Below are 27987 nucleotides of genomic sequence, written 5' to 3'. Positions count from 1 at the left end.
ATCATTACTGTAGTTGGGCATTCTTCTCAGAATTCTTCTCTGTCAGCACAGGTTGGTCTGGTCATGGTTTCATCTTACACTTATATAGCACTTTTCTGGACACTCCACTCAAAGTGCTTTACAGGTAATGGGGACTCTCCTCCACCACCACCAATGTGCAGCATCCACCTGGATGATGCGACAGCAGCCATAGTGCGCCAGAACACTCACCACACATCAGTTATCAGTGGGGGGGAGAACAGAGTAATGAAGCCAATTCATAGATGAGGATTATTAGGAGGCCATGATTGGTAAGGGCCAATGGGACATTTGGCCAGGACGTCGGGGTTCCACCCCTTTTATAAAGACACCTGTTGGGCAGGTGCTCTCAGAGACCTTTCTAACCAGCCAGGCCTGTCACAATACTGGAGTTAATTTGACACATATTCTTACAGATAATAATCTGTCCTGTTGCCAGAGTGCAGCATGGGTTCCCTTCAGTCCTGCTCTCAATTCCTTCACTGTACTACAAAACTGGAGTCAAAGCCAATAAAAAACCTAACCACTGACACCAAAGGACTTGGGGTCTCTGGGGGTCTTTCAGAGCAGGGCTGGAGATTGTGGTTTGAAAGATCCAGAAATGAGGAACAGGTCCACAATAACTACAAACCATGAAGCAGAGACTGCACATGGAACAGCATCCAATGGATGGCTTGAGCCTAAACAGTTGTAAGTACCAACAGCCCTGTGGTGTTACATACAAATCCAGCAAGCTGTTGGACGTTGTCCTGTCTCCTTAAAACATGGACAAGACACCGTGCGTGAAGCATTCCAGAGGCGGATTCCTCCTCAGCAGCACATAAACACAATTCCAACTCTCTGCTCCTGGAGGTTTCTCTGCTTCATGGGAAAGCGGCATCGCTGGAAAACTCTCCCACACACAAAATAAAAGGGTAAACCGAAGATTCAGAAGCTGGCACGGATCTTAAAATATTTTAATTGCAAATATAATTACTGGGTAGCTGCAGCCGGCTGCAATTTATGATGTGGTCACAGGGAAAAAAAGTACAATGTATTTTGGCAGATGATTGTTCCTACTTTGGCCTTGTGATACTGTGCTTTGTGCTTATATACATGTTTATACATATAGATGTTATGTTACATATTAGTCCATTCTCATGATTGTTTGTAAGTTTATTTCCATAAGATATACTGAAACTGACTGCTGCAAATTTTACATTTCATTCTTTCTACCATATTAAAGTTAACAAAACAGTAGTCATGTTTTTGATTTTGAGACAAAAAAAAAATAACCACAAAACTACCCCTGGTGAAGCAGATGTTTCTTCATCCCATGCAAAAATCCCAGGAAAGGTGGGAATTCTGACCAGTGAAGTAGATCTTTAAAAAGTAAGTCGTTATAAACGCAAGGCGGAAAAAACATACGCAAACCACTGAGTACAGTACTGTATTTCGGCAACACACAACCGTAATCTTATAGAAACACTTTTCTGATAACTGACCACATGTAACTCATGAACATCAGCGGCGTTTCATACACATTAAGTCAATCACTTCCTGAGGAATTCTTGATACGCTGCGTTTTATCTTTATTTTACACGCAGGTCAAAACTTTTTTACAGGACAGCGATGTCAGCCTACCCAGTTACTAGCGTCAAAGATTTGTTTTATTCAGAATCAAAGACGATTCAAACCTGAAGAAATCGAGCGTGAGTAGCACATATGAGATATCGACATGACCTTCTGCTGACCGGCTTTATGTACAATTTCTACTGACTGACTTTGCAAAAGCAAAAGCATTTTCTTTTATTAAACGCACAAAATAATTTTAGAGACGAAACAAAATCCTCTTCACTGCCCCTACAGGCGCGCTGGCAGTCCAGATTCCTGTCCGCACATATTTGAGAAAAAAAAATACTAAAAGCTGCCTGTGCTTTGCATCTAGAAACCGTTGCTGGTATACGAGTTTAAAAGAAATACTAAATAGAAGCACAATGACGCTTCTGACCTCCCAGGCTCCCTGTTTAAGCTCAACACATCAGAACACATTTCTTATCATCTTGGGGAGGAAAAAAAACAGCGACCCACATATACTAAATCTCTAAAGAGTTGTCGTCCCCGTCAGTCGCTCTTTCGGAAATCCACGGAAAAAATCAGCCTGCCCCTCGCCAAAGCTCGGGAAGAAAAAAACAGCGACAGCCCTGCTTTCTCAAGTAAAGAGGAAGGAAATACAGAAGAGAAGGGAAAAAAAGGAGTTAGACACAGCGGATCTGTCAGTCATCGCCGACTTGGGAGTAAAAGGGGCCCCTTGTCAGTCGCTATGCCTTTGATGTGACGAGGGATGGCGGTGCTCAATTAAAAGCCTATCAGTCTGTAAGTAAATCAACGCCTATCAAGCTTGTCACATCAAACAAACGATTATTATACCGAACCGCCCACCCCATTAATCTCACGGTTCGTGTTTGACAGCTTAGGGTCAGGGCAGCGCGGCGGAAATCCCGGACTGGATCGCGGCTCTGCGCGGAGAGGGGACTGCGGAGCCGAACAGGCGGGGAGCGTGCCGCCGCGCGGGCTCTGCCGCGAGAGAGTCCCGTGCAAGTTGTCTGATACTCGAGCCGCGCCGGCTTGTTCTCGCGTTTGGCGCAGGTGTTCCCTCGGTATGGTTGAAATGCAGATCCCCGTTTAAGGGCGGCGTATTCAACAGAAATGGTTGGTTTTGAATCCACCCCCCAAATCAGCCGGTATACTGCAAGGAAGTACAAAAACATATCACGGAAGATTGTATAAGACGCTTCTCAAAGAGCTGCTCTTTGTGCAGTTACAGCTCATATAGAAAATGTAACGTGCTTAAAACGAAAGGCAACCTGATAGCTGCCAAGGTCGTAATTTATATACACGTTGGATTTATTAAGAATGCTTGGAAAAATCAATAAACCTTTCCAGAGCAGAATTAAGCTTCATTAACAACATTTTTGGGGGATTATATTTATTAGGATTATACCATATAAAAGATGATTAATGTTCTCTCTCTATATAGATTTTTTGCTTTTGCTTTCTTTTTTTTATTGTCGTTTGGCAGTTTCGTTCCAAAGCAAAACTCTTTAAATACACAAAAGTGATATAAATAACATGGTGGCTGACTGCAGTCTGAGGAGGGCTGTCGGCTGTACTAAAGAATAACGACCTACCTTGTTTCTTGTTAATGTTGGCGTGGAATTCACTCCAGATAAAAGATGAAAGCCTATAACGATAATATAATCTTTTCTCCTTCCTTGGCCCTGTATGAACTATCCCTTGATATGCTGTGTATATATTATTTTATGTGTGCATTTCATTTTTTAGGGCTAAGAAAGGCCCCGTTTCATGAGCTGAAAGGGCGCCTTAGGTTTCTTTTCCTTGGGTTGGGACCCGACTGTGTCGGTGTCCCGGCAATAAATCAGGGACTGCTTAATTAGGCTGAAAACAGGAAACATTTCCTTTTCAATGGAGCGTGAATTATGTATATGAGTTTGTGTATTAATAAATCCGCAGAGGGGACCACCCCCCACGCACTTTCCACTTGGGGTTTCTACACTGAATCTTGGACGCTGAAACCCACTCTCTCGGTCACGTGGCCAACGGGGTGCGCGCACCGGCGCTTTAAGGCTTGCGAGGTGCGCGAGCTTGGCGAGCGCTTTGGGAGCTCGTGGTCGTGGTCGTGGTCGTGCCACGTCATCGGAACGGGGCGAGGAGGGGGAGGTTGCGTCGCTACGTACCTGGCCGTCTATTCAATGTGATAGGTAAGTCTGTACACGTCGTCACTCTATTTTGATTCTCACATGAGGTCGGCTTACAAAGTAGCCAAAGATTGCTCTTAAGGACAGAGTGTAGGTAGTTAAATAACAAAACTGCGTTTTATTTATTTGTAAATTTAGGAATAATAAACACTTTCCTCGTCTAAGTGAGTTGTTGCTTAATAACGTAATACGTTGTTTAAAACGTCCGGTAACGACTTTAAATAATGTTGATATTGAAAACAAGACTGACTCACTGCTTTAAGACATAAAACAAGGCCTGAAAGCCCTTTCTCTGCATTGTAGACTTTGATATAAAACATGCTGGCAAATCGTTTGAAGACACAGTCGTTGCATGGACAGCTACGTATAAAATCGTTTGTATTTTCATTTTCATATAAGTAAAATCCTTACAAAATATTGGTCAATCTTTACCATATGGAGTTATATATGCGTCATAAAACCACGTGCTCTTAGACAAACATGGCCAGAAATGTGACAATGTAAGACCATATTTGGTGTCTCATTTTTCAAATATCCTAACTTAATAAATCCACAAATGTAAATTGCAGATCAGTTTCTGATATTTTATTATAAATGTGCTACACTGTTGATGGTAACTCGTCTGAAGCTCTCTTTCAGAGTTGTGTGATTGCTACTGATATCCTAATAAGCAGATAATCAGGTTAAAGGGGTTGGCATTTTTAGAGAAGAGCACTCATCTGCAACGACCATAAACAATGAATAAGACATGAGCATCAGTGTGACAGGGCCCGGTTTGTTCTCTGAGAAGGTATAGGATTTCCACCAGCAAAGAAAGGAATTCATAAACCAGTGTAATTAAAAAGAAAACCTGCTGCAGAAGCCCTTGATTGCTCTTGCCCTAGAAAGTGAAACAGCTCGCTGCTTCACCTAGACCTTTGTGCCACAGTAAATTTCTGCAAGCATTGGATAGTGTCACACGAAAATATTCCCCAGCAGCCCCCAGCCACTGCTTCGTCAGGTCAATTAATCCTCTTACTGCCTACAACAGAACAAGACAAAGAACAGCGCGGTGAAAGATGATGTCTAGCAAAAATCATTAACAACATCCCCTAACAATCTATATGGTTTTATTGATCGGACTATAGATCATGTTTGCTTCCAAGCCCCTTTCAGGCCTGTTCTTTTCTCTCTCTTTTTTTTCTATCCTCATCTTTCGGCTGCACAATTTTTCTCCCCGCTTTCCCTTCTTTCCTGTGCCTCGCGCCATCCTCGCCACCGAATCGATCCCTGCGAGTGCATTGAGACTGTAGCAGCGCATTTAAAACCTTATAAAAGGTTATTTAGTTGCTAACAGTGCAAGCTGTTTCTGCAGTGCCTGCCAAAAGGTTACCGTGCTGGGGGCATCATAAATTACGGACGACAGGAGGAGAGAGAGAGTGAGGGAGAGGGAGAGAGAGAGAGGGGGAAGAAGTAAGTGCAGTTTTCTTTATTGTCTGGGTTGATGAATGAGCTACTGAACAAGGCAGAAAATACATCATATCACCTTTAATGGGTACACATTTCTGTAGTCATAACTCACTGTTTTAAAATAGAAAAAATGTGAAATACGGTGTCGTATATTCCTCCACTGACACATTTATGAGTCCTCCCTACCATATAAATACAGTGATTGCTATTTCAAAGTACCATGTCAGGTCTAAGCTGAGTGCAAACAGCTGCTGTGGTGTCGAGGGATGAAGAGAGAGAGAGAAAGAAAGAAAAAATTATAGCCCTGGTGAAGTTGGACGTCTTTTCAAAAACTCTCACTTGCAGCCGTAAATTTGCAGTGTTTGTGCTAACTGTTATTAAAACCAAATCTATAGCCTGGCGACGGTCATCCATTCCAGGGAAACAGCTGGAGAGGCATTCTTGCCTGACAGGCAGTCCCTGTTGTAAAAGAGAGAGAGGAGAAAGCAGGAAAGAAAGACACTCGGAGCTGTTGAGGTTTCCATTTTTTTTTACCGGGTTTAAATTCTAATTTGAAAGGGGGTCGTTCATGACTTTTTGGCTATGCCAGTGAGGACTGTTGGGTGTCTTCTCTTGAGTCTGTCTTCCTGTTTATAATCAGTCTGACACTGTCACAGAATCTATGCAGCAGGTTGAGTATATCATACAGCAGCTCTGCGGGTCTTATTAGTCCACTGAAGAATTAAAGTCCTTTCTGTCTTCAGTGTGGATATCAAAACCACAGGGACAAAAGTACAAAGTTAATATTTGTTATTCATTCCAGATGACCGTCTTTATGAGCTCACTGAGCCTATGATTTCAAAGCTCCTAGCATATGTAATAAAATGACAAGGTTTCTTATTCTATGTGTTCAGTAAGTGCCACAAATTGCAGTGCGGGCTCACTAGTTGGCTATAAGGGTATTTTTTTCTTAGTGGAAAAAGTTGTCCAAAGTCTTCTGATGTGTTTTTATTTTTGTAAATAATCATTTTTAATACATATGATTGTACAAAGAGATAAGTTGTTCTCCCCATGTTCGTCTGGGTTTCCTCCTGCTGCTCCAGTTTCCTCCCACAGTCCAAAGACGTGCTGGTTAGTTAATTGGCTTCTGGGAAGATTGGCCCTGGCGTGAGTGTGAGTGTACCCTGTGATGGACTGGCGTCTTGTCCAGGGTGTGTCCTGCCTTCTGCCCTTGACTTGCTGGGATAGGCTTCTCCTCCGCGATCCTGTATTGGAGAGGTAGAAAAAGAATGGATGGATGATTGTACAAAAAAATCACGGCTTACTGTAAATCTGAGATTTGTCACTACCTTTTTTCAGTTGAGGAAAATCACTTCTTTATTTCTAAATTTAGTGAGTAGTAAAATGTACAAATTAGGAACTAAGGTCCTGTAAATAGAGAAATAGTCTTTAATTCTGTCAAAACGAAACAGGGTTAGGGGAAAATTAATAAAAATGTGAAATGTAAAACTATTCATGAGAACATAGTTTCTTATAATTATTTGCCCCTTGACTGGGAATGTTTTTCATTACATTATTCTTTCTGGTTTTAATATGCAAGCAGTTTTGTTGTTTGGGAAATGTTTCACTGGATAATAAATAGGGTGTCATGTTCCCATACTAAAACTGTTTGTTGATCTGGCTGTAGGTGTCTCAGACAGTGTGGGGGAATGCTTTCCCTCTGTAGTCAGATACTGATGGGCACAGTGGGAGTGTCAGGAACACCTCAGTACAGGTGTCTCTGTCAGAGGCCTGTCATTACCAACCGCGCCCAAGACGGGAGATTCCTCTTTGAAGTACTGGAGGTCATCACTCGATGCAGGCGATCGCCCAGATTCACAAAGACACGCACACACACCCCACTACACAAAGAGACACTTTTACAGATACGATTACCCACATTCACTACCACACCCACACACAAACGGCTTCATATTCACATGTGCTTGCACCAGCATTTCCAAGCACAGATACACATGCGTGCTGTCAAAGTCCACACACACACGGCCAAAGGTTATGTGTAGGAACACAACTCGTATCTTGCACTGTGCCGTGCCAATCCTTAAACTTGCACCACACAATCAAAGATAGATACCACAACAAATGTATACTAAGACAATTTGTTTTTCTGTATCTTTTTAAAATCAGGATCGTATCCATGGGATTAATTTGACCTTGTTTTTTATTATTCACATAAAGAAACTTATAGAGGTACAATTGCTTTATTTCCTTCAGGCCTCTTCAATTCCTCTTTCTTCATAACCTCAATGGCTGTCCTGTATAACTCCTCATCAAATGGATATGGGGCTTCTTGTGTGAGTCTTTTCTTCCAAAGCTGCTCTCTCTCCTCTGTATTTGAAGCAGTCTATTAAAATCTATCCTGGATGGTTGCCACCAACACATCATTTATTTAAGCGCAGGCCAGGAGAATTATTGTCGTGTAAATCTTAAAGCCTTTTAGAAGATCAAAGTTTGCCAGACATAAATCACAATGCCTCCAAATTCAAAAGTCACACTGAAACATGCACTCCCATATGTGGAGTTCTGAGTCTGTTCAGTACATTCACAGGCGGTCTCCATTTTTCTGCCCCAAGCCCTGCCTCATTCTGGTTGTGCTTACACCTCTCCTCTGCATCCTGCTCTCAAACCGGAAAAACTGAGACTGCACATTCTTTCCCCCTCTGCTGACATAACTGTCTTTGAACAGTAATCTTTTCGCTGTTGTATACTACATTACCCCTAATATCATTAACTGCTGTCCATTCCAGTGCTTTACGAGGCTTTGGTTTATAAGCAGTGAAACTTAAAATCAACATAGTTCACCAAACGTGACCTGGTCCACAGCTCTAAACATGCCAAATGTTCATAATTGGACAGCAGTTATGCAAGGGAGGTATATGTTTGTTGGTTGTGTTTCTTACCAAATAAAGACTTGAAAGGTTAATGTTTTCCTGAATTCAGCCCTGTATTTTTCCATTGAAGTTGCCACCTCTGATGCCTTTGCATGGTATTTTATTTGATAAGAACTTGGAATACCAAGAACTTTGATTTTGCACTCATTTGATGTTTATCAAACAGAAGGTTTCATTTAATTTGACTGAACTCTGAGAAATAACATATACTTAATACAAAACAGAGGTGTAACTACAAGCTGGGCCTCTATAAATAAAGCCGTTAATATAATGTTTGATCTAGTGTTATCCTCTTTGGCTTGAGTTGTAGTGAAGTACAAAGAAATTTCCCTGGCAGCATGTTTACATGCCTTTTCTGAGCAAGATCTTTAGAAAGGATTTTTATAGGGCTGTACGTTTACAGAGAGGATTTAAAAATGTAACAATTAAATATTGGAACCAATAACATTTGTTGGGTTTCTAATGCTTCTTAGTATAAATGTACTGAACACTACTGTATATATTCATGTATGTTTTTAGAAAAATAAAGTATGCAAAATGTGGATATTGATTAAATGTTTTTGTTAACATTGTGAGTAATTGATCATTTGTGACAGACCGTGATACACTTGAGTAACTGCATAATGACCAGATCAGTAGTGAGAGAGTTGATTGGGCACGTGCAATGAGGTGATTTAACCTGTTGAATGTCAAGAAAGAGAAACACAGACAGTAACCGATACACTCAACTTGTCAAGAGAATAACACTTTTGTGTCATTGGTACTGTATGTTGGAGACAGGATTAAATAAATGCAGTGTCATTTTCTACTGTTCACAGCCAGCAGTTTCTAATTTGGCAAGATGTTATAGCCTAAGACATTATGTCAACGATAGGTCATGATCTCGAAGACCACAAATCACAGCACTTTTGCTAAATTTAGTGAGATTTTCCAAGTATGATGGTCTGGGCAGGACTGACTACTTGTTACATTCTGGCATATGTACCATTCCCCCTTAATTCAGATGGTAAAAATTTTTTTCTTCCCTACGCGAGCTGCTATGTAGGGGGGCTGCTGGTCATCCAGGTGGAGATTGAAATTAATCATACTGGTAGATGAAGTATAAAACACTTTGGGATGAAAAGCACTATAGAAAGGCAATTCATTAATTTATTATGGAGCTGTAGACTGAAGCAAGACGCATACTGCACTCAAAGAACCACATTTTCCACATCATTCTCTGACTGGGTCTCAGGATCTGGGTTGTGTTTCTGGGGACAGGATATCGCACAGCCAGTGTGATCTTCACACTCAAGGATAATAATAATAATAATAATTGCTTACACTTATATAGCGCTTTTCTGGACACTCCACTCAAAGCGCTTTACAGGTAATGGGGACTCCCCTCCACCACCACCAATGTGCAGCATCCACCTGGATGATGCGACGGCAGCCATAGTGCGCCAGAACGCTCACCACACATCAGCTATCAGTGGGGAGGAGAGCAGAGTAATGTAGCCAATTCATAGAAGGGGATTATTAGGAGGCCATGATTGGTAAGGGCCAATTGGAAATTTGGCCAGGACACCGGGGTTACACCCCTACTCTTTTCGAGAAGCGCCCTGGGATTTTTAATGACCACAGAGAGTCAGGACCTCGGTTTTACGTCTCATCCGAAAGACGGCGCCTGTTTACAGTATAGTGTCCCCATCACTATACTGGGGCATTAGGACCCACATGGACTGCAGGGTGAGCGCCCCCTGCTGGCCCCACTAACACCAATGGAGAGCTGCATGAGCACCTCTTCTGTTCCCTCTGTGTTCTCCATAACACTCCACTTGTAGTGATTGATTGCAGCCTGGCTGCAAGGTGCTATATTGATCAATTCCTGGGACCTCACTAGCTGCCTTTTCTGTGGATTGACTGTGATGTGACACCATTCCAGACTCTGAATGTCCTCGTGCTGCTCATGTGAAAGCAGATTTCTTGTAGGATCAGAATGTGACCTTTAGACTGAGGATACCCTGCTAGCCAGACGTTGGGCCTATTGAACATTTATGGATTGAATTTGGACAACATGTTGTAACTAGGGCTCAGAGACCAGTGAATAGGTATGTGTGTCTAAGACCTCAGACAGAAATTTGATGAAAAATAACATATATAACTTTGTGAACTTCTTACAGTTACAAGTGATAGTTTCTATGATTCCCGGTATATTGCTTGTACATAAAGAAAGCAATAAAATAAAAATAAAAAAGATCAAGCATAATAAAGTTGGAAGTGCACAGAACAAAATAACTGTGTGTGTTAAGTTATGAAACTTTTCTTGCCCAGCATATATATATATAAATGCAGTAAATCATTATGAAATCAATTGCACTTACATGAACAAGCTGGCTGCTGAATATACAGAATAAAGAGGGTCAGAGAGGTCGGAAAAAGGGATAGAGATAACATGATAGAGTGAAAGAGGAGACAAAATAGGTAGAAGAAAACTACTGTACTGTATGACGCTGAAAATGCTCTTGTGAACATCAAAGTGAAGAGAGTAAAAAGAAACAAACTGGTCCCAGTGAGCAGGAAGTCAGATTTTTCTGAGCTCGTGTTGGATCTGTGATCCAGTGTGCTTGTCAGGTGTTGCAAAGCTGGCATGCTGGGAGATGGGTGGGTGGGCGGGGCAAATTGTGCTCATCTGCCCTTTCACACGCTCCCCTTCCAGGAGTGGCAGCTGTTACCCAAGATGTAAAGAAACCAAGCTGATTGAGTATCAGAAATCAAAAACACATGTTATGTTATAAAATGTTTTCAGAAATTTTAGGATTGGTGCAATGACAATGGGTCAACTTGATCACTGTGTACCAGAATGCTTATGGGTCATCTGGACCAGAGGGGAGGACCTCCTGTTCTCTTTGGGATGAGAGGGCTACAAGTTTCCCTGCTTTGGACTGGTTCTGGTATGGCACTGAATTCAGACAATCTAGTGTGGACTGAACTATTGTGGAGATGTTAAGGGTTCAGACACCATATCTAAATCATGGTTTGGACTGCACTAGAGATAATATAGTTTATCTTATCTTGCCTGGAATTCTTTCAGTCTTTCTGAATCAAATCAGGACTTCAGACCCTTAATGCAGCCTACAAACCTATGGCTAGACTAAACTAAGGTCAGATCTGGGAAGTCTTCTGTTTGTTTCTTTTTCAGGGAGAGCCTTTGTGTGACGATCCCAATCTTCAAAGTGTTTTACAGTCATATTACAGCCATAGAGCATGGTAAATGTATATCTGAAAAACAAAGGTTTAGTAGAGTTATCTGTTTTTTTTTCAGAACGATCTGATTAAAGCTTATGAAAAGTTTGAAAGAAAAGAGCTCGTTCTTTTGTTCACTAGACAACTTACTTCCAAAGCACAAGGTTCTAAAGAACCTTTTTTTAGAAGAAGCCAAAAATTTCCAAGCAAATATCAATGAAAAAAAGTTGAGAAACCACCCATTCTCAGTTTTGCTGTTATATGGGAACACAAAGCATCAGCTTTATCTTCATGCCTTTTAAAACAAGAGTTTCTGCGTTTTGCATTTGCAGTCCTTTGAAATCTTTGAAATTTTTATGATTTTATGATTATTACAGGAGCCTTTTCTGCTCTTTTCAAGAACAGTGACTGCCAATCTGTAATGTAAAAAAATAAGAAGTGCTTTTTCTCTGTGTTGTAAACGTCTTCTGACTTCCTATCTTTAGTGAAAATTGAGGCTATCACACACTTTTTGTTTTTGAGTTCAGCTGACGTTCTGACTTAACTAGGAAAACAAGAATGAAAGTGAAGCAGGGTCAACGCTTGGCTTTATAAAACTGTAGGAAGTGGGGAAATGTTCTGGAGTACCAAATAGAACACACAAAGATGCACCAAGTGCACAAGAAACATGAATATAACACAAACCTCTTACCTGCAAGTCACAATCTTTCATTGTGGTCCAGCTCCCACTAAAAGACCCACAATGTCATCTCTTTGTCTATCATAGATAAACTCACTAGTTCGGAGGGACTAAATAAAGCAGGCATTTAAGAAATGTGCTTCCAGAAAAAAGAGCCCAAAATAATCAACTAGAAACGATTGTTTTGCTACACAGACACAAACCCATGTTTTACCACATGCAATGGTTATTTTCATGCAGGGTTCTTGGCCTTCTTTGCGTGTCTGTGAGCCATTCAACTCATTCATTTTGAGATTGTTGAAACATGTTAATCGCGTTTACTGCACCTATGAAATTTTAAATTAACGATTGATCCGCTATACAGTGGATTATATGGTGTTTTCGGTTAATGAGCTGCTGGGCTTTTAGACGTCATCTGGTCATGTTACTGCATTTCTTAAAAGGTTAAATTAAGCAAAAATGCAATTACGGCATGAAAAGAAATCCATTAACCTGGTTTATCTTGCCCGAGAGCCTTAGAACTTTCTTTGTTACTGACTTCCTCACCCTTCCTCAACCCCCTCCTCCACCATCACAGGCCTGTTCTGAGTGCTGGCAGATTTCGTTGGTGTAAATGGGTGAGGTGTGCTGTCAGAAGAAGCATAATGGCCAGAACTGTTTCGAGGCCTGAAGCGGGGATCGGTGCGATAGCAGTGTTTGCCGTGTACTCATGATACATTACAGACCCTGCCTTGTCAGAAAGGGCTGTCACTGCTCTGTCTGGTGATTGACAAGAGTGGAGGACAAATTCCAGATCAGTTCTAATCCTCTTCACAATCACCTCTGCCCTGACATTTTACTGCCCTGTTGCAACATGTATGCCTGTTTAATTTCACAAAAGCAGCCCCCTGCTTTAAGACATACCTGTTCAGGCCAAAAGTGCCTGGGATGATTCACTTAGGTTTCGGATGGATTGGAAAGTCGCGTATGCTGTAATTAGATGTAAGTATAGTTTCTGAAAGCAAAGTGTCTAAATGAGTTCATAAAGCTGCTCGAAAGAAAACCCTAAGACTAGAGTAGGAGCCTATGCAAATTCCGAACAGCCCATAAAAATACATTTTGTGAATCACAGAGGCTAATATGGTTATTTCCAATTAACCAGGTCATTATTTATATATTTTAATGAAGACATAATTAAAGAGACGTGTGTGAAAATCTTCTTTTTTTCTTTACTCAGTGCTTTTATTTGCATTGATGTAGTTTACCTATAAGAAGCTATAATAATTCTCCCTTTCATTGTGATGCTCTTGCTGTATAATTATCCACAATGCCTTCCCAGGATATTTTTCCTTTTAAACATGTTTCTGTTGTGCCTTTTCTCCTTTAGGCTTGGCCTAGTATCTTTGAACCCTCTGATCCCCTAATTGCCTTGACGTGTCATTCATTCTTTGTGTGCTGAAGAACCTGTGTCAGTTGGTAAGTACTGAAAATTACTCTAGGATTATGAAGCTAAATAAAAAGGGTAGAGCACTTATTAAGGTTTGTGATCCTTAAGGCTACAGGTGATTTGGGGATTTATCTAACGATGCTTCCTGGAACACACATTTATGGGTTTGGGATCAGAATAAAGGAAATCTTTTTCAATGTGGTAGCACATTCACTAGCTCTGGCGAAGAGCTGTCAGACAAAATAGGCCATACTCTAAACTCTGTTGCTTGCCTGCAAGAAACAGGCTTTTTTTAAATCCTTTTTTAAACTAGATAAGTCAATTGAGAACAAATTTTCATGTACAACGATTGCGTGGAGAGTTCCCATTTATACAGCAGGGCTTTAACTGGAGCAATTTGAGTGAAGAAAAGTATCTTGCCAAAGGGTAGCAAAGGCTCAAACCCACAACCCTCTGGGCTCAAGTACAGTCCCCTAACCACATTGCACTGCAACCTGTGAAGGCAGACGTGTTTTAATGGTAAACTTGAAAAATGTGCACTTTCTTACCCTCCTATACTCCCGTAAAACCATCTTTCTGATGAGTACTATTCAGTTTCCTTTATGTATTTCCTAATAGGATGAAGACTTTGCCTCACAAACATCCATGTTTTTTATCCAGAAGGCTTCTGGTTGTCATATTTCTTGACAACCAAGAAAACAGAAGGACAAAAATGTGAAAACCTGTCTATTTTGAATTTAATTGGTGTGGAAAATATTTTTTGCAAGTGGAATTATTACAGCTATGGTTCAGTGTTTTCCTCCTGTAAAGCTGCAGAAAGTACCATTTTCTGCCATGACTGTCTGATGCTCCTCTCTGTGGTTTATTGTTAATGCCTAAAATTAACACAGAAAGGAAAGCAATAAAATATGTTATTTCCAAGTGCTTAAAAAAAACTCAAAGCTTAGTGCTTTGTGAATGCATTTTTAATAATAATAATAATAATAATAATAATAATAATAATAATAATAATAATAATAATTGCTTACACTTATATAGCGCTTTTCTGGACACTCCACTCAAAGCGCTTTACAGGTAATGGGGACTCCCCTCCACCACCACCAATGTGCAGCCCCACCTGGATGATGCGACAGCAGCCATAGTGCGCCAGAACGCTCCCCACACATCACCTAAAAAACGTTCACCAATGCATTGGCTAGGAATCGAACCCGGGTCAACTGCTTGGAAGGCAGCTATGCTCACCACTATACCACCAACGCACACAATTTAAATATCATCCTCATGAAGGTAGGGAGGTGAACTCTTTTTAGTCCAACTACTTTAATGGTAATGAATTGTGAATATTGATGTTTATTTCTTTGGAGTCATTTTGCAAAGTGATCCTGAACAAATGTTTTGGAACTTGTTGTTGGGTCGCATCAAGGTAAGCTTGGCCAAAGGGTTTTAAATCATTCATTTGGTGTTTATTTTTTCCTTGATAGTAAAACAGTAAATCAGTGTATGTATTCCATACAGAATATTTCAATTCAATAGTGACTTCTGTTGTTAACATCATAGTTATTGTTGTTGACAAAATGACAAAGGCTTAATATTACCAGCTAGTTAAGAGACCTATAAAATGTGTCTTATTATATTGATGTTCTAAACAAAATAAACTACCATGAGGTTCTTCTGGAGGTGTGGGGGATGTGAAAATGTTCCTCCCCTTGCCTAAACGAAACTGTATTGTCCATACTGGGAATGTGGATTAACAGACACCTCTTGAGCAGCCTTTCCCTTCATATTAAGAAAAAAAAAACTATTTTAACCAAGTCTCTTTGCTTCGTGTTTGGCAAGACAACACTAATTCTCTGTCAATACCTAATGCCAGGTTTCCTTCAGTAAGTCCTGTTTTTTTTTTCTAAAAAAAAAAGTTCTGGCTTTGTTGTGCCATAAACACCGTTTAACGAAGTGAAAATCAAATTAAGTTTTAAATGATGCTGCCACACAGAGATACAGAGGCACATTATTTTGACATGCTCTTACCTCGGGGGGGATCTTGGCTTTTTGATGTGTGATCCACAGAGGCTTGCGTTGGCTGGCAGATTTTATCAGCAAATAAGGCTGGCTAATGTGGAGGAGACAAAATAAAAGGGTTACAGTGATAGAATGTGAAGGATTAGCTTCTCTACTTGGGTTCTGTGATGTCGTATCAAAAAGGATTTGGTGGAAATGATTTGACAGAACAGGAGATGATGGAAGGAGGATTTTTTGTATTATTATTTAATTTCGTGTGTTTTTTTTCTTATCGTGTTTTGTTTTACACAGATTCTAACTTGCCGGGGATATTAAGATGTGATTGCGAATGGCAGTCAGTATAATATGTTATGTGTTGTGATGAAGGACAGGAGAGAGGGGGAGGGAGTAGTTAACTGGCTTTCTGTGTTTGAGTACTCAAAACTCTGGCTACAGCCATTGTATTGCACTTCCTTGTACAACACTAGCACTTAATCTTACTATCTTGGACTGTAACTCCTTCCCCACAAATACTGTGATGCATTCTGTAACTAGTATAGCTGAAGTGGTAACAATTACTTTAGCAGAATTAAATGTGCTCACGTGTGACAAAATAGGAAAGGTGACACCACACAGACTGTCAAAATGTGTGAAATCTGCAGACGTCTTTTTCATAACCCCATGTGTACTTAGTGCTTCTGAGATTAATTCATAGTTGCCCCCATATAAATGCGTATACACTGTGTACATGTATGTGGGTGCGTACTGTTTGCGTGGGTGTGTGGCATTTTTTTGATCGAATGTGTGATTTTAAATAAGAAGCAAGGACTTGGTCCTCCTCCCTTCTCCCCACCAGCTGCTTCAGAAAGGCAACACCCTCTGAGGTAGAAAACACAGACGTCCTCAAGGTAAACACCATGCCAGAGACTAGGAAGTGTTTTCCTTTCATCAGTACTTTTGTGTGATCCCTGGCTTTGTTGCGGCACAGTGATAAATAGCCCTAGTTTAGTTTAATTAAAATGTTTATCACATTCAGGAGTAGCCTACCAGTGGCCTTCGTAATTTAGTTTTAATTATTGGGAATGTCTTGCCTTTCAGCTTGGTCAACAAATAACCTTATAGTTTACTCTGCATTGACAACACCAGGGTGGGAGATATATGTAGTAGTAGATAGCAAGGAACTGGTAAGGTTTTTCAAAGGTCTTTAATGGTCATTCTTTTTTCTATTTTAGGTTGTATTTCTTCTGCTTTGCCAGGCCTACCACGACGGTGAAACTTTTTTTTAATACTGTCATTTGAGAAGCAACTGTAACATATAAATCCATCTTGCCCTTTATAGAATTGTCTCTGTCTTTAGAATAGTCTCTGTTTTTCTGATTCTTTTTTTTTTTTTGCTGGTGTCCTCTGATTTCAATGTAATACCAGAACGGCTTTTTTTCCCCTTTTTTATTTGTCGGACGTTGCAGAAATGCAAAATGCTGACCTCTGCCTAACTACTTTGGGTAGCTGTTCTGTAGAGGTCACCTGGGCATTGCTCCCTTAATATATTAATCAGAGTATGACATACAGCTTATATTGTCTTTTAATGCTTCAGAGAAGAATTATAACTACTTAGAGTATATTATAATTTTACCAATACATTTTTGTGCTGCAATTAAACCCCTTGAAAGCACAGAGCACCACAGTACATGTATTAACTTCCTTTTCAAGGAGTTAACATAGTGCTGAATAACTTTGCAGTTTTTTTCTTAGGACTCACCAAAGTATTTATAGTAAATAACTGTATATTGACCACGTGTACAGATCAATTCAGAAGCCACAGAAAAAAGGAAATCAGGAAAAGAATTGAACCATAAAAACCGCTTTAAAAAATGCCATAAAAAGTACAGCATGGTAATGTGTATTACTTAGTGACTTCCAAATCGGTTGTGGGATTAATATTTTCTGGAGCCACTGTATGTCTACATGTACATGAACCCTGACAATCAGTGACAATGTATATACTGTGCACCCAGATAGACACACACAAGGCTGTCTTTCAGATGCCTTTCAGGAGCAACCCACAATGTTTAAACTGTCTCCTAGACCTTTCTCTGGATGGGTTATTAAGTTGTCAGCATAGGCTGTAAAAATTTAGCTAAAAAAAGGGTAATATCATTCCAGCTGAAAAACATCTCAGTTAACCTGTCATTAAAGCCTTTATAAATTTAGCATGGGTTCCAAGCTCTGAATCTGAGCCACACATGGCAGGGATGAGAAGAAAAAATACAGGACAGGCTGTTTTAAGTCTGTTGTAATTCTCAGAATGAATATGCAAGTCCTGTCTGGTTTACTTGCTGACATTTCCTCTTAAAGACACAGCTACACGGAATATGTGCGTCAAACCCAAATAACTGTCTTTAACTTTTAGTTTTCAGAACGTTGGTTACCACTACAAAAAAAGAATAATTAATTTAATAATTTAAACTTTTTGCTGCAAAATTCAATTTTTTTAAAATAAATAGATTTATTGTCTAGAGACAAAAATCAATAAAAGCTATTTCAGGAATAAAGAGAAGTGGACAGCAGTGCACCGACAGGATGCATCTAGATCTTAAAAGTAAAATGTAAATGTGTTAACATCTGACTTATTTTTTGCTGGTGAACCAATTCACAGTTGGCTCAGCTGGAACTACTGTATATGCAGACTAATAATTTAAATCTGGCATGGGTAATTCATGTTTATGCAAATACATATGTATTTTTAAATATTCATTTGTACTGAACTTTTCACTGAAAATAGAAAATAACAGACACGTTTTGGAAATCTAAATGTTTTTTTCACTTCAAAGCAATCGGTCACAAGCAAAAACATCTGTGAATACATCATATAAATGAAATACAAAAGTGTAGAGGAAGTTGATAAAAATGTGGAGTGGTCTTGTACTGAGGGAATAGGACATGACTAGTTGCAAATCAGCAGAAAACAGCAGATATTTTACTCAATTACCCAATTATGTAGCAGGAAGTCTTGGTATCCTAAGAATATAAGAAAGATCCCAAACGAGTTGAAGCCATTCAGACCATCTGCCCTGTTAGGCAGTTAGTAGGTAGTTGACCCAAGGACCTCATCCAGCTGTTTCTTGAAAGGAGCTAGACCAACAGTTTAAACAACATGGCTGGGTCGCTTGTTCCATACTCCCACAACCCCCTGGGTAGAGAAGTGCCTTCTGTTCTCATGCACATCCACATAGTTTCCCCTTGTGTGCTCTAGTTTGTTTTACTTTTCCTTCTGAAGTAATATGATATAAGATTTTGTATCTGATCTCCTCGTAGTGTTCTCTGTTTAAAACCAGACATTTATATTTGGATACAGTGTGTACTTACGTAGTCTTCTCTGTGTGGAAGGAACTCAGGAACTTCGCAGAGGATGGTTGTTTAGGTGTACATTAACCATGCTTCCAGCTGTATCTTGATAAGCCATGTTGGCACCACATCTTAATGCAATGAGTGTTTGCATAGCCGGTGGGGCAGTTCAGCATCGTAAATCATCTCTGCATTGATGAGATCATTAGTTAATCCTGTTAGCTTGCATTAACGAAAACTAAACATTTCAAATAATTTGTTGTCATTATATTTGCCCGAAGGATGACTCTGGTCATCAAGTGGTGTTTGCTGATACTAGAACTGAAGTTTATAAAGGAGTTTAAATCTGAGGCCGCACATCTTAATCAAAAAGTTCAGTCAAAATCTTTGCTTTGAGCAGTTGAGTTTGTGAGCAGATTGAGACTTCACTCAGGGCCTAAACAGTAGTTTGAGGGGATCTGAGCCTGGGCATAGTCAGGGCAGTGCCATCACAACTCTCCCGCCAGGCAGAAAGTGCCAAGGAGCTGCTGCAAGGACAGTGAGACAGTGGAGGCAGGGGTGCAAAACAGTGAATGGGAGGAAGGGAGGGTGTTCATTATTTTTCTCAACAATTATAGTTTGTTAGGTGTTGTGTAGGGTTAGGCCTTGTTGTCAGACTCTGATAATTAAAAGTCATGTGAGTGTCCTCTGCTCTCTTCAGTACCCTTAACTTTACACTGTTGTCTGGCCAAACATCGAAGTCTCTCAATGTAGAGCTCATTACTGGAGGCCAGAGCACTCTGTTAGGGGATGGCATCGCAGCTCATTAAGAAAGACCTGCCTCCCCATGTACTGTACACACGCCCAATCGCTGACTCACACTCTGCCTCCCTCAATTCAATTCAATTCAAGGTGCTTTATTAGCATGACCGATGGGTACAATCAGTGTTGCCAAAGCAAATAAAAATAATAAAATTAACATAGAACAAAACAAAAAATAGAAGTAAAATAAAATCTACAGACATGTTACAGACATTTACAACAAAGACATATTATATAATATTGACATACTGTAGGCAGCTGGAGCATTATTGGGAGACGGACTCACTGTTCCTCAGGCTGTGACAGGAGATCACATACTGGGCTGCCAGATCAACTGAGTTCCCTCCTCCCTCTCCCAGTAGGATTGGGACCTGTTGTGGTTTTGGCAGGTGTGGGAACTCTGGGATTAGATTTCTGAATTTCGGGAAGAATGTTTCTCTAATCCCAGAGTATCTGTCACAGTGCAGTAGGAAGTGCACCTCTGTCTCTATTTCTCCCTGCTGGCAGTGGGAGCACAGCCTGTCCTCTCTGGGCAGCCAGGTCTGTCTGTGTCGCCCAGTTTCTATGGCCAGGTTGTGGTCACTGAGCCTGTACTTCGTCAGGGTCTGTTTCTGTTTGTTATTTTTTATTTTGGTCAAATATTCAGCTAGTGTGTATTGTCTGTTTAAGGTTCTGTAGCATTCCAGTTTATGTTGTGTTTGTGTGTGTGTGTCCCAGTGTGTGAGATATTGCTGTTTGATCTGTGCTGTGATGTGGTTGAGTCTGGGTTGTGGTGCTCTAGCAGTGCTGTCCTGAGGCTGGTTAGTGTTGGTGTGGCTCAGGTCGGTGAGCCTCAGGACCAGCTGGCTCAGGGGGCTCTGTTTTGGGCTCAGCTCTTGGCTCAGCAGGGCTTTGTGGTGGTAGGAATTTTGGTCGCTGTTTTTTAGGTGTAGCCAATACTTTAATATTCTTTTCTGTATGTTTATCAATAGTGGGTACTGGCCTAATTCGGCCCTGCACCCGTTGTTAGGAGTTTTTCTCTGCACACGGAGGATGATTCTACAGATCTCCATGTGCAGAGTTTCTGTGGGGTGTTTGTCCCATTGGGTGTAATCCTGGTCTGTGAGGGGACCCCAAACTTCACTGCCGTATAGGGCAATGGGTTGGATTACACTTTCAAATATTTGGAGCCAGATTCTTGTTGGTGGGTTGATGTTGAAGAGCCTCCTTCTTATTGCGTAGAAAGCCCTGAGTGCCTTCTCCCTCAGTGCCTTCACTGCCAGGTCAAAACTCCCGGAAGAGCTGATGGTGAGACCGAGATATGTGTAGCTGGATGTGTGCTCCAATGTGTTGTTGTTCAGTGTGAATTTGTACCTGTTTCCCTGAGGTCTGGCTTTCTTCTGGAAAACCATAACTCTGGTCTTGTCCAGATTGACTGTCAGTGCCCAGGTCTGACAGTACTGCTCCAGCAGTGCCAGGTTCTGCTGCAGCCCCTGTTCTGTGGGCGACAGCAGGACCAGGTCATCTGCGTAGAGCAGGAACTTGATTTCTGTGTCGTGTAGTGTAAGACCAGGAGCTGCAGACTGCTCCAACATTCCTGCTAATTCATTGATATAGATATTGAACAGTGTTGGGCTCAGGCTGCAGCCCTGTCTCACCCCGCGGCCTTGGGTGAAGAATTTAGTCCTTTTGTTTCCAATTTTCACTGCACATTTGCTCTCTGAATACATTGATTTAATGATGTCGTACACTTTGCCCCCTATGCCACTTTGGAGTAGTTTATAAAACAATCTCTCATGCCAAATCGAGTCAAATGCTTTTTTGAAATCGACAAAGCAGGCAAAAATTTTTCCTTTGTGTTTTTGGTGGACGTGTTTGTCTATCAGTGTGTGTAGGGTGTAAATGTGATCAGATGTGCGGTGATCTGGCAAGAAGCCAATCTGACTTTTACTCAGGACATTGTGTTCGGTAAGGAAGGCCAGTATTCGTGTATTTAGGATACTGCAGAATACCTTCCCCAGGTTACTGTTCACACAGATGCCCCGGTAGTTGTTGGGATCGAGTTTATCTCCACTCTTATAGATGGGCGTGATCAGTCCTTGGTTCCAGGCCTCGGGGAAACATCCGGCTGTCATGATGAGATTGAGGAGTTTGAGCAGGGCTTGTTGCAACTTTGGGCTGCTGTGTCTCAGCATCTCATTTATGACTCCATCATGGCCACAGGCTTTGCGTGGTCTGAGGGCCTGGAGGTTGTCCAGTAGCTCCTGCTCAGTGATTGGGGAGTCTAAGGGGTTTTGGTTGTCTTTGATAGCCAATTCCAAAATTTTGAGTTTTTCATAAATGGTGTTTTGGTCTGATTGATTTGTATTTCTCTCACTGCTTGCCCCCTGTGGCAGGTGATAGTGCGTCAGGTCTGGTGCAGACAAGAGACAGGTGAAGCAGTGGAGACAACTGGAGAGGTGCGGGGGGGTCGTGTCAATGTCAGTGCACGGGGGGTTGTTGGAAGTGGGGTGGGGGTGACGTCTTGGCAGTGAGCCTACAAGAGAGATTACTGAGCCTTTTGTTTCTCCTGCCTGTTGGCAGCCCTCTTCTACAAAGGGGAAGAGAGCTCTCTTTCAGTCGGCCGAGGTGCGACTGCTTTGTCCCAATCCCTTGCCCGAGGCTGCGTTCCCATCCTTTCTCTTTCCCACCTAATTGAAATGATACCTTTTTTTTTCTTTTGGGGGGGGAGTTAATACATGAAACATGCCGTGTTTTTGTTATGCCTCCAGGTGAGATCTTCAGATTGTTCTGAATGTGACACCAGACAATCCTTGGGGTAGATGGAGGTAACTAGGAGTACAGTGAAGTGTGTGTGTGTGTGTGTGTGTGTGTGTGTGTGTGTGTGTGTGTGTGTGCGCATGTTTGTGTCTTTCAACTCACACGTACTGCTTCTGTTGTGAGAACCGTGCAGCCATAAGCTTTTTTAGAGATGTAAAAAGGAGCAAGTCTCCATACAGTTAGTAATTCTTGTATTGTTTTTTATTTGAAAGATCATTGGTGATAGTATATATACAGTAGCACCAGGAGCTCTGCTCACTCCTTGCTGTAATTTGTGCTTCCCCCTGCTCTAGGAGAGCATTGTAGGCTGCTAGTATTATTCAAATCCATTATGTATGTGTGTAACCACAGCATCTATAGTTACAATAGAGAGAATCTATTGTTTTAGGAGGCATAAGGAAAGCCTTTATAAAGATACATGAGGGTAGAGTCTGTAGCAGAAAATCACCTGTTGTTTAAAGAAGGTTTAAAGTGTGCAGATGAGTATGGCCCTGTGCTCTATGCATGTACAAATCTGTATAAAGAAGGGTATACTGGTATGTAAGGATATTCAGTTAGTTTGTACCATACATCTGTTTTCAGAGTCTTTCCCTCTTATTAAAAATGTTTACAGTAAGGCATCACTTAAAACAGGAAAGAGCCTGTTTGCCAAATGGACTTCCCTGCCTTTTCCTTTGCTTTTTAAATCCACACATTGTTTTCGCTACCAGTCCGAGATAAGAGGGAAACCCTCTTCTGGCACCTGAAATCTGAGAAACTCATTGAAGTTTAAGAACACTTAGGAATGATTAGGATTGCTGTATTGCTGTTATAGTTCATGCTATGCACAATGATAAGAAGAGAGATTAATATTGTCCAGTTGTTGATCATGAGAAATGCAGTCACTGTTCATGTGTCCTGTTTACGTGTGGGAAGTAGTGAGAGGTAAATGCACATGTTGCATGTCAACAATAAAATGCTGCAATATGAGATTAATCTTCATTATTACAGTTTATAATAGGTGTGAAATAGTAAGAATTGGTCATTAACATCCTGACTGCATTCTATCACATACGGTATTTGAAATATTTTACAATTTCATTTTAACAGCTCCCCCCCCGACCAGCAATCACTGAGAACATATACATTTTTGCTGTACTAGCATGAATTTATGATTCAGATATATACAAACTGTACTCATATTATCCACGCACTCATGTCTAGGAGTGCGTACTATTTGTGATTGTGTTTGCTCAATGTACTTTTATACAGTGGTGAATATGTCTGTATGTGCGTACAGTGCATAGGACCTTCTGACTGGGCGAGAGTGATTTTTGAGAGATGAAGCTGCGATATCCTTTAAATTATTACCTTTTCACCCATATGCCTTCTGGCAGTGATCTGCCACAGACAACGCAGCTCACAAAAGAAGAGAGAAAAGAATAATAATAAGAAGAAAAAAAATAGAAGATAAAATATAAAATATAGGGGGAACCTGACAACACCTTTGAAAGGAGGCATTGTGCACAGAGGAAGTGAGTCTCAGAGATGCGCCTTTGATCACAGCGGGACAATTCGAGAAATGGCCCCATAAACCGTGAGCTAAATTATCTGTAAGGTCCCATAAGGAGCAGGAAAGTTTATAAAACAAAAAATACTTCTTCTACGACATCGATGCTCAAAATGTATGCTAATACAGTATATACGTGATGTGAGGGTTACTTTTTGCAGGTAATTAATGTAAAAACTGTATACAAGCATACACATTTGCCGTTTGTACAGTGTAAAATGCATTTTATTAGTGTAAAGCCTGTCTTTGTTGTAGTTTTCTAAAGAATCTCTACATATGATATATTATCGATGGAAAATGCAATTACTTGTTAGCCACACGTCACAAAAGAGCAGTGTTAACTGCCCCTTTCTGGTAATAAAGAGCCTTCTCTCTTTCTTTTGGCTCATTCGGCTTAGAAAGGGGTAGAACGGGGATTTTTTTGCGAAAAAACATAGGCAAAAAGGTCTGAGAGTAGTAGAAAGAAGATAAATTGCATAAAATAAATTCAACTCATTGTGCTGAGCAGGACAGAAAAGTGTTTTACGTAAGAACCGAGCCCACTGAGTTGTGAAAATGGTTTAACCGAAGCAGGATAGTCCCTGAATCACATTTGCATTTGCGAATTGATTCCGAGCGGTGACTCTAATTGACAGACGGGGAGGCAGGGAAAGCCCTTTACTTAAGGAAGAAGTAGGAGATGAAAGAGAAGGGCCAGAAGAGCTAAAAATGTTTTTGAGAAGAAAAAAAATACAGATGAAAAGACAGGAATGAAGAAGAGAATTGACCATTCGAATTCAAAGAGCCTCCCCCCCCCCCCCCCCCCGTTTACCCCCACGCACCCCCCTCCCACCTTTAGCAGTGTCTTACAAGTAAGGTGACCAGCTCTAGTGCTCTGCAATGTGCCGGCCGCACTTTTGATAAATAAAGAGAGAACACAATGGAACTGAATAGGAACTTCACGCTGGTAAGATCTTAGGGAATGTTTACGGAGGTGCTTGTCAGCTGTCATTATTGAGATGTTCCTGTGTGTGGAGCAGGAGGAAGCCGCCTTTGATGTCTTTCTTCCCTTTGATAGTTCTCTAGTGCTTCTCACCAACAGGAGTCTGAGCAGCCAACACCCACAGACACACTCACAAAGGCACCGAGCCACACACTCGCTGGCTGACACACAAACTTGAGTCGGCACAGACAAAATGGCACGTGCGCACACACACACAGTCATTAACGTAGACTCACAGAAGGGCAAGCTCCTTGAATAATTTTTAATCCCTTTCCTTTACATAGCACTTCTCATCCCAAAGAATCCCACAGCACAAAGAGGCGCCCCATTTCATTCACCTCCCAAGTGCAGCACCCACCTGGGTGACACTTAGCAGCTAATAAGCACCAGCAGCCCCACTACATCGCAGTTCGGGTGCAGACGTGAGAAATGAGTTGACCAGTTAAAATTAATGGGCGCCAATTTAGGAAGGTGTGTTTTCACAAGCCCATAATACAATTAAGGGCAGACATTAGGTTTAACACCTTTACTCTTTCAAAAAGTGGTATAGGATCTTTAATGACCAAGTAAATGTAGTCTGCATCTCACCTGTGTACTACGGCACAGTTTCTCTGGACACCATTGTGGGGCACTGATTTGGAAATTCAGGTCCAGAGGGAAGGGCGCTAACTACTGGTCCACCAACACCAGTTGCAGCACTCTAGTCTTCCTGAGGGGTCTCTTATCCAAGGACTGACCAAGCCTCACCTTGCTAAGCTTAATGATAAAGTGGTAATGGTAATGTTGCTGCTAGACAGCTTTTCTCACGTACACACCTACATACTCCATGCACTCACCCACATGGACATATACACACAAGGCTCTTATCCTTTACATACATATATAAACATCTCTCTTTATATGTGTGAGTGTGTTATAGATTCAGAGGCTCAGAACTTACACACCAACCAATTGTGTGCGTGATGATTGGTCCCCAGTGCATGCTCATACCAGCATTCACAGGCATTCATGACTCAAAACAAGTTAATGGTTAGGAAGAAAACCCCAAAACATCAACATATACATTCATTTAGAATTATATACCTCACATCTGCATATAGCATGTACTCACTAGGGGTTTTGATGGACTAACACAAGCAGAATCAAAACCTTGCACACTTTCACACAAACACAAAGAAGTGCCCGCAGGGCTTTTCAGTAGTTTACGTGAAGTGTCAAGGCCTACTCGGGAAAAGCTTTTTTTAACTTTCTCTGTTAGTTGACATGTAGTTGGCATATTAAATTCTTTGTTGCCATCACAGATCACAATGTGATTGCAGATGATTTATTTGGCGAGATGACTGTGAGGATTTTTGCGTTCAGAACTGATTGGCTGTGTAAGCAGTAATTCCTGACAGACAGAGCATTAATTACTCAGGGATGTAGGTCTCAGCTGTTTGCCAAGAAGAATCCCAAATACTTGGCAATTATTAATAAGGTTGAGTGTGAGATTTCCTAGTGTTCTCCTACAGAATGAATTCACTTCCTGCTGGGGTTACGTGCTTATTTTTTGGTTGCTGGTTTTAGCTGCATCTTGCTCACTTTGCCTTCCCTTTAAGGAGATAACACGTTAAAAGAAATTCACAGAATGTTTTAAAAATATTTTAGTGAAATGTTTTTTTTACAGAAACTGAGACACTAGATTTAATGCTGAGGTTTATACTATCATCTGGTATTTAAAAAAGGTTGTGTGGTAAAGGATTTTTGCACAACTACATGCGGCATTTAGCAATTCATAAAATTCTTTATTATTACCATCAGTACAGGAAGTGTGACAGTTCTCAAAATAAATCAGTGTAACTCTAAACTGCTGTATTATTTTAACAGCTTGAAAACTTGAAACATAAGAGACATCTGTATCATCTGTTGTCTTCTCAAGTTATCGATCACATGCTGAAGTGACGTCTTTAGTCTGTAAAAAACATCAAATTCTTGAATAAAAGTTTCTGATCTGAATGGAAATTTAGTATATGGAAATTGGTTCTTTCTTTGGAATTGATATTTGCCTGACTTAAAAGCTGCTGGATTATTGCTTTATCTTTTAAACCCCAAACTACCATAGTTGTGAAAATAAGGGTGCAAATTGACCACATGTAAATTATTTTAAGCCGTGGATTTTAATTTAGTTTTTTTAAATTGAATTAAAGAAAATACAATTATTGGACATAGCTAAAAGGATGTGGAGTTTCTGTGTGGGAAAATAGTGACAGTATTTCACATTAATGTGGATATCTGCAGAAAACATTTAAATTTCCACTTTTGTAAGTGGAAAACCTGTGTTAAGGTCTCAGTCTGTGGCAGTATGTGGGTTGAATACTTGGTCCTGTCGGACAGTTTAATGCATTTCTTGGTAATCTTGTGATTTTTCATTAGTGATTTTTCTGGTGGTCATTTTACATAAAAGTGAGTGTGCATGTTAATGTAGTGTATACACAGATATTAAACAGACGTAATTTTCAATTAAAGAGGAGGTATGTATGTGCGTGCATTGGCAGGGGTCAAATGGGTCCTGTCATCAGTTTTAGTGGTTTAGTATGACATTAATGTGAGCTGCCTTCGCCAATAATTCACTACAAGCAGAAGGAAACTCCACAGCAGCACATGTGCAGATATTTATGAGTCCATAACTTCAATCCATCAAGAAATTAAATCTCAACTAATAAAAACTGCTGTGTCTGTTCATAAATGATTTAATGTACTATATATCGGCTGAAGACTACACAACATTAAAACAGATACAAGATGAAAGATGTTTATGAAAGTTTTAAATTCTCTTATTTACTAATAACATTGCTTGCATGACAGGCCTAAAGAGAGATAATGAAATGAAAATCAAGAAACATTTAAAAAAATGTTTTGTGATTAGAGCAGGCATTACAAAACTCATTTATTTTCACAAGGAGCTGCTGTATACGTCTTATACATCCAGTCCAGATGTTTGTTTAATCCTATTCTAAATTTTGATTGACACTTCCAGGTTTTGAAGTTGTTT

The 27987-nt window shown here is 40.6% G+C and overlaps 1 long non-coding RNA gene and 1 other non-coding gene across 6 annotated transcripts in view; one reads left to right on the top strand and one right to left on the bottom strand.

Moving 5' to 3' along the window:
• The first annotated feature begins 1799 nt into the window (after window positions 1–1799).
• LOC148674328 (uncharacterized) overlaps window positions 1800–27987 on the top strand; it is an 83492-nt gene continuing 57304 nt past the window's right edge. For 3 of the 5 annotated variants that reach the window (XR_015935296.1, XR_015935300.1, XR_015935297.1), the window contains exons 1-3: window positions 1800–2373; window positions 2470–5228; window positions 13426–13514. This is a non-coding gene — a long non-coding RNA (uncharacterized LOC148674328). The remainder of the gene's footprint in view (window positions 2374–2469; window positions 5229–13425; window positions 13515–27987) is intronic. The other 2 variants (XR_015935298.1, XR_015935299.1) reach the window with 1 other exon arrangement.
• Window positions 14673–14744, bottom strand: trnag-ucc (transfer RNA glycine (anticodon UCC)). Its single transcript has one exon. It is a non-coding gene; the product is annotated as a tRNA-Gly (tRNA).

The sequence above is a fragment of the Lepisosteus platostomus genome, chromosome 3 (genome assembly GCF_059453375.1).
Source record: "Lepisosteus platostomus isolate fLepPlt1 chromosome 3, fLepPlt1.hap1, whole genome shotgun sequence".
Lineage (NCBI taxonomy): Eukaryota > Metazoa > Chordata > Actinopteri > Semionotiformes > Lepisosteidae > Lepisosteus > Lepisosteus platostomus.
The sequence above is the reverse complement of the archived record's forward strand: the minus strand, read 5'-3'. Positions and strand labels throughout refer to the sequence as shown.